The sequence below is a fragment of the Camellia sinensis genome, chromosome 9 (genome assembly GCF_055761805.1).
Source record: "Camellia sinensis isolate YWXY chromosome 9, ASM5576180v1, whole genome shotgun sequence".
In the NCBI taxonomy this organism is placed as follows: domain Eukaryota; kingdom Viridiplantae; phylum Streptophyta; class Magnoliopsida; order Ericales; family Theaceae; genus Camellia; species Camellia sinensis.
In genome coordinates this window covers 190,217,050-190,228,788 of record NC_138969.1, presented here as the reverse complement: position 1 = coordinate 190,228,788, position 11,739 = coordinate 190,217,050, and the positions used below count along the sequence as shown (strand labels likewise).

Sequence of the window (11,739 nt, the reverse complement as noted above, 5' to 3'; positions counted from 1 at the left end):
GCAACGACAAATTAGCATTGGCAAAAAATACACTTTTAGCAATACAATATGAGTGGGCAAAAATAAACTTTTGGCTACACATTTACCAACAAGTTGTTCGTCGAGAAAGCTTTACTTTTTGGTAACGACAAATTTGTAGCGGCAAAAAAAATTGAAAATCATTTATATTTTTTTATAAGATTTACATATTTACAAGAGGCATCCCTCAGGCACTATTATTACAAACTAATAACATTGATATTAAATCACCTAAAGTTGATGTGTAGGCAAAAAAACACTGTTGAAAAATATGCTTTTGGAAGCAGTGTATAAAACCTGAAATGGTAAACTCACTAAAATACTCAAATACATCCAAATTGTAAACCCATAGTAAAAACAGCAGATAACAAGATGAAAACATGAAACTAACAACCCAAATTTACAGTAGACTAGCATCTAGTAGCAGCCTGCATCATAGCAACATTGCAACAGCAGCAGCCCAGCAAAATTCTGCAGCAGCACACCGGCAGCAGACCAGCAAGCAACAACCATCAGCCACCAGTGCTCTGAAAAATGAGAGAAGAAAAACAATTAATTATTGGGGGGGAATTCGGGGAAATCCTCTCTAATAATAGCGGGGCAGGGTGGGTTTCCATTGGGTTCGGATTTAATTGCCATCCGTAATTCTACCCAAAAGATTCCACCAATGAATCTCCTTCATCAACAAAATCAACAGAAAATAACTATCTACTATCTAGACAATTCAACAACAAAAAAGTAGCATGATTTAAAGACGACTAATTAAGTTGCCATTTCTTTGTAGACATCATGTACATGATTGGGGATTATTTGATATCAAACCAATAATCCATCTTGTGCAAGTCACTATCTCGAGTACAAATGCAATGTATGTTTTTGGTAATTTCTCTAAGAACGTAATGAAGATGAACTTTTATGATTAGATGGATTAAAAAAATGGATGCATTATTGTTAGAACTTATGTCGTTCCTGCCACACGGGTACTGACATGACTCATGTTGGCTGGGATAAGTTTTGGTAGACCAAAATCTGAAATTTTAGGTGTCAAGTCTTTGTCAAGGAGAATATTGCTAGCTTTGATATCTCGATGAACGATATGTAGTATGTCCACCTGAAAGAATGGCATGTCCTCGTGCAATCCTAATGCAAATTCTAGTTCGTGTTCGCCAACTAAATTGGATGTTACTGTAACTTCCACCTGAAAGCCAAGGTCATGATAATGATGATGATGCTTTAAAGCTAAAGTTCGTAAATCGAGGTGCCAAATTTGTGTTTTTATGTCAATCCAACAAGTGTAAAGAGTACCAAACTAAGAATATACTGTAACCTTACTTTATTCACTGAACACTGTCTCTTCAAATCCCATGAATATACATCACACATTTGGAAATTAATCTTACTGTATTGTCCTTGTAGATTAACAATCATATAATACAGTTTTAGACATACTAAATGATATAATCTGCTATTTCTGCATTACCAGTCACACGGTTGGAGGTATACTGGACATAGTCATTGAAGCAGAGGACAAAAAACATGGAGATTTATTGAGACTGGTAATACTTCCTCTCTTCTATGTCTACTATTGGCTGTTTTGCTATACACTATGGTCACTTTAAAAATCCTTTCGTTATTTACATTATGTTACTATAATGTGAGCAAGATCATGTTAAGGGCTACCTTGAAATGTAAGCATTTTCACTTCCATCATCTAATCTAACCTACATACAGATACATCTCTAACATAATCAATGTGGCAGATCAAATAGAAAAGAAATGTAGTGAACTTCCTTACTTGACAGCAACAGAAAAATAAGTACGTAAATGTGGAAAATAAAACCAAACCTTGTTCAAAAGGGCACCTAGCTGGATCCCCAAAATACTGAGACAATGAATCTGCACTTCTTCCCTGCAAGATAAATGTGTCGGTATACTTAACTAAGCAAGAACTTGCAGATTTTAACAAAAGAAAATCAAACCAAATTTACTGCTGAATTTTCCACTAAGATTAAAATTTCAGTATTGGCAAATCCCCTTTATTTTATATCTCAGCATCACTGCCAACAAACATACACTAGTTTTGTCATGAAACTAGAATTATGTACATCTACGAAGATCCAATAATTCCTTTACAAAAAGAAGAGTCAGCATTTTTCCTTTCAAGCATATTTCTAAATTGTTCTCTTTTACAGAAAACATTGTATGCCTACTCCTGGGCATAAATCAAGCTCTTGAGGTCGCTAATGCATCAATGTCATTTTATTGTTCCTTGATATTGAGTGATAAGTATGTAGGAGTTGAATTGGAGTGCAACTACACTACATTTATAGTTGCCAGGTAGAACTTTGTACCCATTATCTTTGATCTTTGAAAATGGAACACATACAGTAAACATATTTTAACAAAGTCCTCCAGTGAGAACCCATCATAATCATCAACACTTCAAAGATTGCATTATTATTACACATCAACATAGAACTCAAAAATGTTAATATTCATACATATGTGTGTATATAGACACAAAAGAGAGGAACAAATGAGAATTAAGTTACCAACACTAAACAAATAGTCGATTTAATCAAACTTCTATAAAATCTCTAACTTCTATATAAACAAATAAATAATCACCTACAAAATCAAGGAGGTCTCAAATGCATGCTACATGAAAGCAAGTAAAACCAGTTTGGAAACTTGAATAAACAGTGAGCAATGGTGGTACAAGTAATAACCTTGATGTCGAACCCTATGCTAGGCACAAAAAAGCAATTACTAACAATTAATCATTTAACCACTCTTCTTACCAAAAAAACAAAAAAAAACCCCATCCTTCCTTCAAACTCACTCTGAAAATAATGCTTCCAAGCCTACGAGCATGTGACTCCTACAGTACACTCAACTCAATTCAAAAACCTCCATATGAGGACAACCACATAGTAAGATTTTTCATGCATGTTGGGTTTTGATCTTTGAAAAACAACAACCAAATCTAATTCTCTCTCACAAGTTAAAAATCAACAATCAAACTTTTGCATGCCAATCATAATAAATCATAATCAAAAAATAAAATATGCATATTTTTCTTAATGTGTAAAGTAGTCTTTCCTATAAAGCAAAAGGCTCTTAACAATTGATCCAACAAAAACTTCTCAGATCAGATTAACAGCTTTTCTGCACAATGTGTCAACCATAAAATTCCCTTAGCTCTTATTTACATTGTTCGAAACAAGTGATCAATCTATTGCACCAAATGCAACAATTCAGTCAAGAGTAATTGCAAGATTTCTACAAAAATAGGTGTATCTTCACAAAATAAGTCAAAAGTTTCAAGTCAAAACACATATTTCATTTAGTTAAAAAAAAAAAGGCCAAATGTTTCCTATAGTTGCTCACTCCCAGAAGAATCTATAAACAGTCTGTCAGCAATTTACATACAAACACCTACAACTTCTCTCAGTTGTGTTAACTCCAAAATTACAGAATAGCCAAATTCAAAAGAACAAGAGCCCGAATGAATACAAATAGTTTCTGATTTTAAAGCACTCACCTGAAAAACTTTTGCATTCTTCAGCATTGCCCTCATAACTGGATCCTTTAAGGGATATTTTATTATGTGACCGCTCTTTTCACATCTTGTATATGCCAGTTTTGTTAGCTGTTACTTTTGCACCACCCTCTGTCTTTATCTGCTCACCATTGAAAGACAAAAAGAGTAAATAATCCCAAATAACCTTCACACCAAGACAAGTAAGCAAAATTAGTTCTAGCCATGGATAGAACGAAACCACTTTTTCCCCCTATAAAATCAAATCACTTATTAAGGTGCATCCAACATGCTATTCACAACTAAAGCAACATAAAGCAATGTATCACACGCCAAACAAATAAAAGTAATTTCATATACTTGAGAGTCATCTCATAAGACCAGTTTCTTATCGTAAAGATATATTAGAAAATGGACAGCATATCATTCAAAAAAATATGTGCATGTGTCTGGGGTACAATTCAAAATACTAACTTTATAATAACACAAATAACAATTCTTTCCATTGTTAAGCATGATTCCAATATTTTCAATAGAATTCAAAATTATAAAGAACGAAAAAGAAGATGAAGAGTTATCCACAAGCAATGAAGTAAATACATCAAGACTAATTTTTGAACAGCTACTCTTTCCTAAGGTTCAAATTCAATTTCACAGTCACTAAGGACTCGGTAATGTCTAATAGAACCTGCCCATAGTGAACCCCAATAGAAAACTCCACATTATCCCGTCATAGGAAGAAGTTTGAAGCTGCAAACTCCACAAATCTTTAACAATTCAACACTCTTAGCAAAAAATAGAACATCTTTAACACTCAGTAGACTGCAAATAAATATGTTCAACAAGAAAACCACTTTACACCTAATTTCAAGAAGCAAATCATCTCCCCTACACCTATTTCTTCTATATACCAATTATAACAATAAAAAAGCTTTATATATTTGTAAAACTGCAAAGATCTTTGATAAAATACCTTTCCACTAGCTGTCACATGGTCCCCATTGTTTAACTTGATGTACTTCTTACTCCTCTGCCAGCAAACAGATTCACACAATTTAAAAGGAGATAGTTTGAAAGAAAAACAAAAAAAATAAACATCCACAAGATATACCTTATCCCAGTGGAATCTAGATTTTTGTTTCTGCATGCCACCACTATCATCTGCAACCAGATCCAGCACGGCAGCTTCCAACCTATTCAATTAATTAATCATGACATAAAGATAAGTCAACTATTAAAACGTCAAGAACAAGAAAAAAACACATACTACAGATTAATAAACATTTCTTTTTTTATCATTCAGCAACAAAAAGGACGTACTAATTACAAAGAAAACAGATAGAATGCCCAAAGCAAAAAAGAAGGATAAGGGAGATTCTCCAAAGACAACAATGGAAAAAAAAAAAAAAAAAAAAACAATGAAGATACATGTGGCACACAGCCCTCCAATTACTACTAATAGAAAACAAAGGAACTCCTTTAAATGGTGCTGAAACTAACACACCCAAAAAGAAGCCAAATAACAGATTTTATCACATAAACTACCCAATATCTTTTGAATTGTCTTGAAAAAATCTTGCATTTCTCTCTAACCATAAAACCCACAATAAATAGTAATACAAAAAAGAATAAATTACAAGCTCAATGCCCTTGGTTCCTTTTAACCAAAAGCTGTGACTGTCATAAAATTTCATAACGCAATAATTATTATCATCATCAGTCGAGAAAACAAATGTTTGGGAATCAATAAGCCTTCTAGAACTAATTTTCAAAAAAAATATATAAAAAAAATAAGCCTTCTAGAACTATGTCTTGAAAAAGCATCCCACAATAGTCTCTACTATTCTGTCTTGCTTCACGATTACTTATTGCAGTGGAACTATTAGACAAAATGCTAGAAGATATACTCACCACATCAGCTTGAAGTACACTTCCACCCCCTGGCCTCGTTCCCTATCTGAAACAAGAAATCCAAGACCTAGAGATATGGTCTCTTGAAGAGAATCATCTCTTAACAGGTGAGAAGTTATTGGTGAATCTTCACTCACATTATTTCTAAATGAATCTCCAAGCTCTTGGGGAGATGAACTGCTTGTATGTAAAACCTCTGCACAAATCTGAGATACGTCCTTGTCCATCCTATTACCAAAGCCATTACTGACATCCATATTGGACCTTACATTTGCAGAAACTGGCCAATACCTCTATTCTTACCATAAATCAAATCCCAATTTGTTGCTTAATGAATAGACTTAGTGAAACAACAAATTAAAGCCACTCCACCATAAAAAATAAAAATAAAAGATAAATCTACCTGTACTGGTAATAACTGGTAAAAATAAATCATATCCTCCCAAGTCCCTATATCAAAATTTATCAGTTACCCAGATGAAAACTCAATGAGTATTGCATACTAGGGACCAAGAATCAAAATGGGTATTGTATGTTTCTCACCAAAGGAAGTGCTCTTGACGAGCTTCTCGGAGGAGCTCTTAGAATGCATATGGTCCTTTGAGTTGTTGAAGCTTCTCGTAGACCCATCAAAATTCATAGGAACACAAAAAGACTCTAATATTCATTTTTGAAATTTAGTACATCTGAATATTATGATAAAAACACTAATGTTCATTTTTGTGTGATAACTAAGGTCTGAATTCTTTCGACGTGAATAACAGGACACATATTCATAGACAAAATTAAAAAAAACAACACAAAAGCAAACATTCAACAAGAATAATGCAACATAATGAAAACAAGCCTCAAAATAAAAACTAATTTGTTGCTTCCCCTTCCAATTTTTTTTTTTAATAGTAAAATCGTTTGTTATTTGTTTGTTTTGATTTATATATATATAGATCCTCTTTGCTAAATCAATATTCTCACATTGTATTACAATTGATTATATCTTTATATATACATAGATATATAAAGCTTTACAAACTACTAAAAAAAAATCACACTCGCTATCCTAAAAATCCCAATTTACCTTTCAACTTTTCTCTCACTGATTCAAACAACTCTCACTCAATACACTTCATATTATGCAGAAAAGTGCACATACTAATAGATAAATATATATATATACACTCAATTTTTGATGAAAAAGAAACTGGATTTCTTGAGGGGTGAAGTGTTGGTTGACTAAAATAGAAACCAAATATACCCTAGAATTTAGAAATTCAAGAAAAGATCGCGAATTACAACATAAAAATGCTCATATAAATTTTCTATGGAAAGAGGCAAAAATGATTCTAATAAATTGAGTATTGTTAGTGATTCAAAAACCATATTAAAAATTTATGTCAATATCGTATAAATGTTTTAGTAATATATATATATATAGAATTTCTAATATTTTTGCAGTAAATTAGACAGTAAAAAGTGGTCAATGTGACAAAAGTGGTTCATTGTTGATGCCTTCATCTCAAGAACCACAATGTATTGTCACAACAATAGCCATCATTACCACCACCATTTAGGCACTACCCTAACCCAACACCACAAATGAACTTCAGTATTACAATATCACTTCTTCAAAGTAAACCACCTTACCCTACCTTCGGCAACTCATAATCATTTACAAACACTAAGATAACCACAACAGTCAACGAGATATGAAACCTTCAAACCCTCTCACAATTACTGCCACTGCAATTCTACCTGGCATAAAGATACCATTTTGGAACCAAGTTTTATACTTTTACGGGAATTGTAACTACGTTTTATACGATATGATAGGTTCCAATGAAATCCAAAAATTATATGAGATAATGAGCATCAAGAACAAAGAGTTTAACTCCATTTGCATGGTAAAGACGACCAAGAGCAACTACCATTCCCAAAGTACAGATGGCACATTGAATTCCATGACAGTAAGAGAGAACACACATAATCAACCAATATAACTTCAACCTAATAGGAAAGCTCAAAAATCCACAATCAGAGTGCTGTGTAACATTTTTCAGATATGTTTAATTTTTCTCAATTAACATAGATCACAAACAGAACAAAATTCAGTGTTGCCATTTAGAATTGAATTCAAATTCATTCAAGTTCGCAGCAACAAGAAAAAAATTAACGACAATACATTTGTAACGAAACGAAAATGTAATACAAGAATATAGCTTTTGCCTTAATTCAACCAAAATAATTGCATTATCATGACAGGACGAAGACTGAAAAAAATTTCAAATTTTGGTTTTTTGTTTCTGTTACTATTTTCATCGAAAACAAACAGCGGCGCAAATGAATTAAATCAATCACGAGTTTTCACAATGAAAACATAGTTCCAAAATACTTTTGTTTAAATTGCTAACAATTTAATGCATTTTTACAAACATCATCAAAATCCAAAGAACATAATTAGATCTATAAATCTAATGCCAAAACAATATGACATTTTTTACACCCTAGAAGCAAAAGTATGGCTCCAAAATACTACACTAATCAATGTAAAAAGCCCAATGCCTGAGAATATTCATCGATTATTTCATTACTTGTCAACTGAAATATATGAAAAAACAAAATAAAATAAAATTTTAGCAAGCCTCATTTCAAATGTAAAAATACCAAATCTGTAAGAGCCAATAAAGATTGGAATCAGAATTCTGAGAGAACCCTACACAGAGAAAAGGGGGGGAAAATTAGAGAGAAGAGGATTTTACAAGAGGGACGATTTCAGAGAGAGAAAATAGGGTTTCAGGAGAGGGAGGGTTTCAAAAATAATTAATTGAGAGAGGAATACCTCCAGATTTTCTGATTGTTCTTCAAATTCTTTTCTCTTTCTTTGTAGGATTAGGGTTTTAGGTAGAGTGAAATTACCCACAGCCACTCCAATCACACCGCCAACTACACCGAATGCGAGAGTGAGAGCGAGAGCGAGAGAGAGCCGAAACAAGGGTTTTAGGAACAAGGAAGAGAAGAGAGAAGAGAGAAGAGAGAAGAGAGAAGAGAGAAGAGATGAGATGAGTGCCTTACAGTCGAATTAGTCTTGCTGCCGAAAAGATGAGAGTACCATTTGCCTCTCACAGCAAGATCCTCTCTCTGTATTGTATAGGTTGACATAGCGTATGGCTTTGAAGAACGTCCAAAGGGCTTCAGGACTGCCGTGTTTGCCTCTCAATCTCCACCGATTCAATTGATAGTAGAACTTTGAAGAACAAGGGTTTGAAGAACCCTTTCCCCTTCCAACCAATTCACTTTCTTTCTTCTTCCTTTGTTTCTTCTATGTTACTTATGATGAGAACCCCTGTCTTGTAGGTCGTCCATGTGTTTTTGGTAAAAAATCAATTTTATTGTTGTGTATGACCTAAAAGATAAAATTATATAAAAATGATAAGGATATTTTTTATTTTTTCACCCAATTTTTTTTTTTTTTTTTATAGTTTTTTAGGAAAACAAATTTAAACTAATTTATGAAAATAAAACCAAACATAAAACCACAATGAAAAGAATCTAAAAGTAAAACCAAATATATTGAAATGGATAATCTAACCACATTCTTTAGAAAAGTTTAAATTAAGTCAAATTAGTCATCTCAACTTAAGAGTATGTTTGGCCTTGATGGGTTTATTTTGTAATCTAATTCAATGATCACTTTGATTTTACAATTCAATAAGTAGAATATTTAAAACTCTTTCAAAAGTTATAATAAAAACACAAATCAATAAATCACCTGTTTCACTAGTAAAACTTTTACCAACGAATAGTGTTATCGTCGCTAAATGTTTAACTCTTTGCCCACGCCAACTTGTCGTCACCAAAAGTAAGCACACTAATAGCAACACTCATTGCGTTGGTAAAAAATAAGCCTCGTAGCTAAAACTTTTGAAATTTTGGCGCCAACAAATAATTTTGGCGCTTAAAGGATGTTATACTTTTTTAGCGACGATAGTAAATTGCGTAGGTAAAAGTCTACTTTTACCAACGAAATTCATCACTGTGTCGCCAAAAATATACTTTTGGCTATGAAAAATTGACGTCGTCGCCAAAAGTAGTTGCCAAAAGTGCAATTTCTTGTAGTGTGTCGAGCGTCACATGTGTAGCTGCCAACGCCTTGAGCCAGCTGTGTTTGAAGCACGGTTTTCAAACTTCAGGGCCTCATCGGCGTACTTTCTCATAGCCGATAGCTCCCCATCTTCAAAGGCTTTGGAGGCCGCCGACTGTGCCTCTTTCGTCGCCTTCTTCACTGCTAGTAGCTTGGCCCTGCACTTTTCTAGGTCCACATTTGTTTCTTTCAAAGCGGCATTAGAAAGATTTGACCTTTCTTCGATAGTACAACAAAACAGGTTGATGCATTTTGTCTTTTCTTCTTTGAAGTTAGCCCTTATATGCTTCTCATTGGCCTTATTCTCTTTGGCTTCAACTCTTTCCATTGCTATGGCCAATTTGGCAGTTGCCGACTTCGCCTTACCTTACTCGGGACCCACTTCTACTTTGAGTTGATTGATCAACTCAACAGAATCATGATGGTAACAGCCGATTACAACAATCCGCTCAGCTACCTGTAAAACAGAAGGTTTATATTGAGAAAACAATGAGGTTCTATCAACTTATACATTTGTTGAAATCAACTCACCAGAATAGACAGTTGCGTAATCATGGCGATTGAGATAATATTCAGCTCGACGCGAAATGCTGCCTTGTCCATTGGAATAGTGTTGGTTGTAGCCACACTTAGTGCAACGACAGGCTCCTTCACCGCAGACGTGCCCGTTGGGACGAGCGATCCCTTTATCTTTGGCTAAATCATAAACAGCGTCGCCAGGTCCAAGACAGGTGAAGCTCTTGGTCTTTTCTCAAACGGTTGCTCGACCGATTGAGTCGACTCGGCGGTGCACTTCTAACATTCTTTATTCGGCCACCGTTTTTTCAATTGCAAGTTCGAGAGTTGGTTGTACTGATTCCATAGGAATAGAATGAGCAGTAATCTCCTCCGAATGGGTCACCGCTAGTGGGGGGGATCTTTTAGCGACCTCCTACGGTGCCCGTCTTCTTTCTCGCCATTATCTTCTCGGCATTTCTCTTGGTAAATTGGGTAAGTGAAAGGGACTCACTTGCCATGTCTTTGGCTCTGGATCAAGGCAGATCGTCTAAATCAAGAAATATATTAGCCTCTTCCTAAGCGCCTTCCAAATCAGCTCGAACGGGAGACGACATTAATTCCTGATGCCGTTGGTTGGATTCTTCACTTTTCGGCAATCTTGATAACCAAGTTGATGCCCCGCTATGCTTGCTCGACGTCTTCGTTATCGTCACTTTGATCTACTCGTTCATCACTCTGACTACCTTTTTCGGCGCTCTCTTCGCTGTTCTCACTATCCGCTACTTCAACGACTTTTACGTCCCCAAAGTTAACAAAAATTTTGAAAACCAATACGGTTAGTTATTGTTCTTTTTCAGGAACAGGAATAAGGTCGGTAGCAGCAAAAGTGGAGTAGGACATATCGTATCTCAAAAGAATATGGACAGCACGGCCTTGTCCTTCGAGATTCTCTGGGCTTGTATACTCAAGAGTAGTCTTGACTTGGGCCAAAACAGCTTCGTCCTCTGAAATGACAACCTTCTTCAGATCATTACTTCCAAGGAAAAAAGTGGTTAACACATTGAGCGTCGAATAGAATTAAAAACGATTATTGAAGTACTCGACCACTTGGTTCCCCTTTTTTCCTGGAAATCGAATTCCCAATTTCCACTAACTAGAACCATGACATTTCCTGAGATGGCAAGCATGGTCACTAGTTGGCGATCCGTGTCCTTGCCCCTAAGAAAGAATCATTCTAGCTGCCCAGATGATTTGGTAATGGCGTAGCAAAGCCGAATAGCAAGAATGCCCAAATTAATCACAATCGATGGTTGAGTGCTACGATGCCCATGATTATTCGGTAAAAGTTTACATTTGGTTGTGAGGGAATCAACCCCCAATAATGAAGAACAGTATGAAGAAATGAATGGAGGAAAAATCATACTCTGCCTTCAACAATGGCTAGCAACAGAAACACTGTGGTACTAGTGTTCGTTCTCTCCATGTCTACCACCGTATCTGTGACGAGCTCTATTTGAACGTCGTTGAGAATAGAATAATGGCAACGAAACGCAGCAACCTTGAGCAAGGCTTTCGGGTAGTTTGCCATGGAGATGTTGAAAGATGAACAAACTATAGGCAAAATGGTGTACCGCGG

The 11,739-nt window shown here is 35.0% G+C and overlaps 1 long non-coding RNA gene across 1 annotated transcript; it reads right to left on the bottom strand.

Annotated features, from left to right (window-relative positions):
• Positions 1–3,577: 3,577 nt before the first annotated feature.
• Positions 3,578–8,421, bottom strand: LOC114303322 (uncharacterized). The gene is made up of 4 exons (XR_014341395.1): positions 8,304–8,421; positions 4,671–4,752; positions 4,533–4,589; positions 3,578–3,701 (listed from the first exon to the last, which is right to left on the bottom strand). It is a non-coding gene; the product is annotated as an uncharacterized LOC114303322 (long non-coding RNA).
• Positions 8,422–11,739: the final 3,318 nt, after the last annotated feature.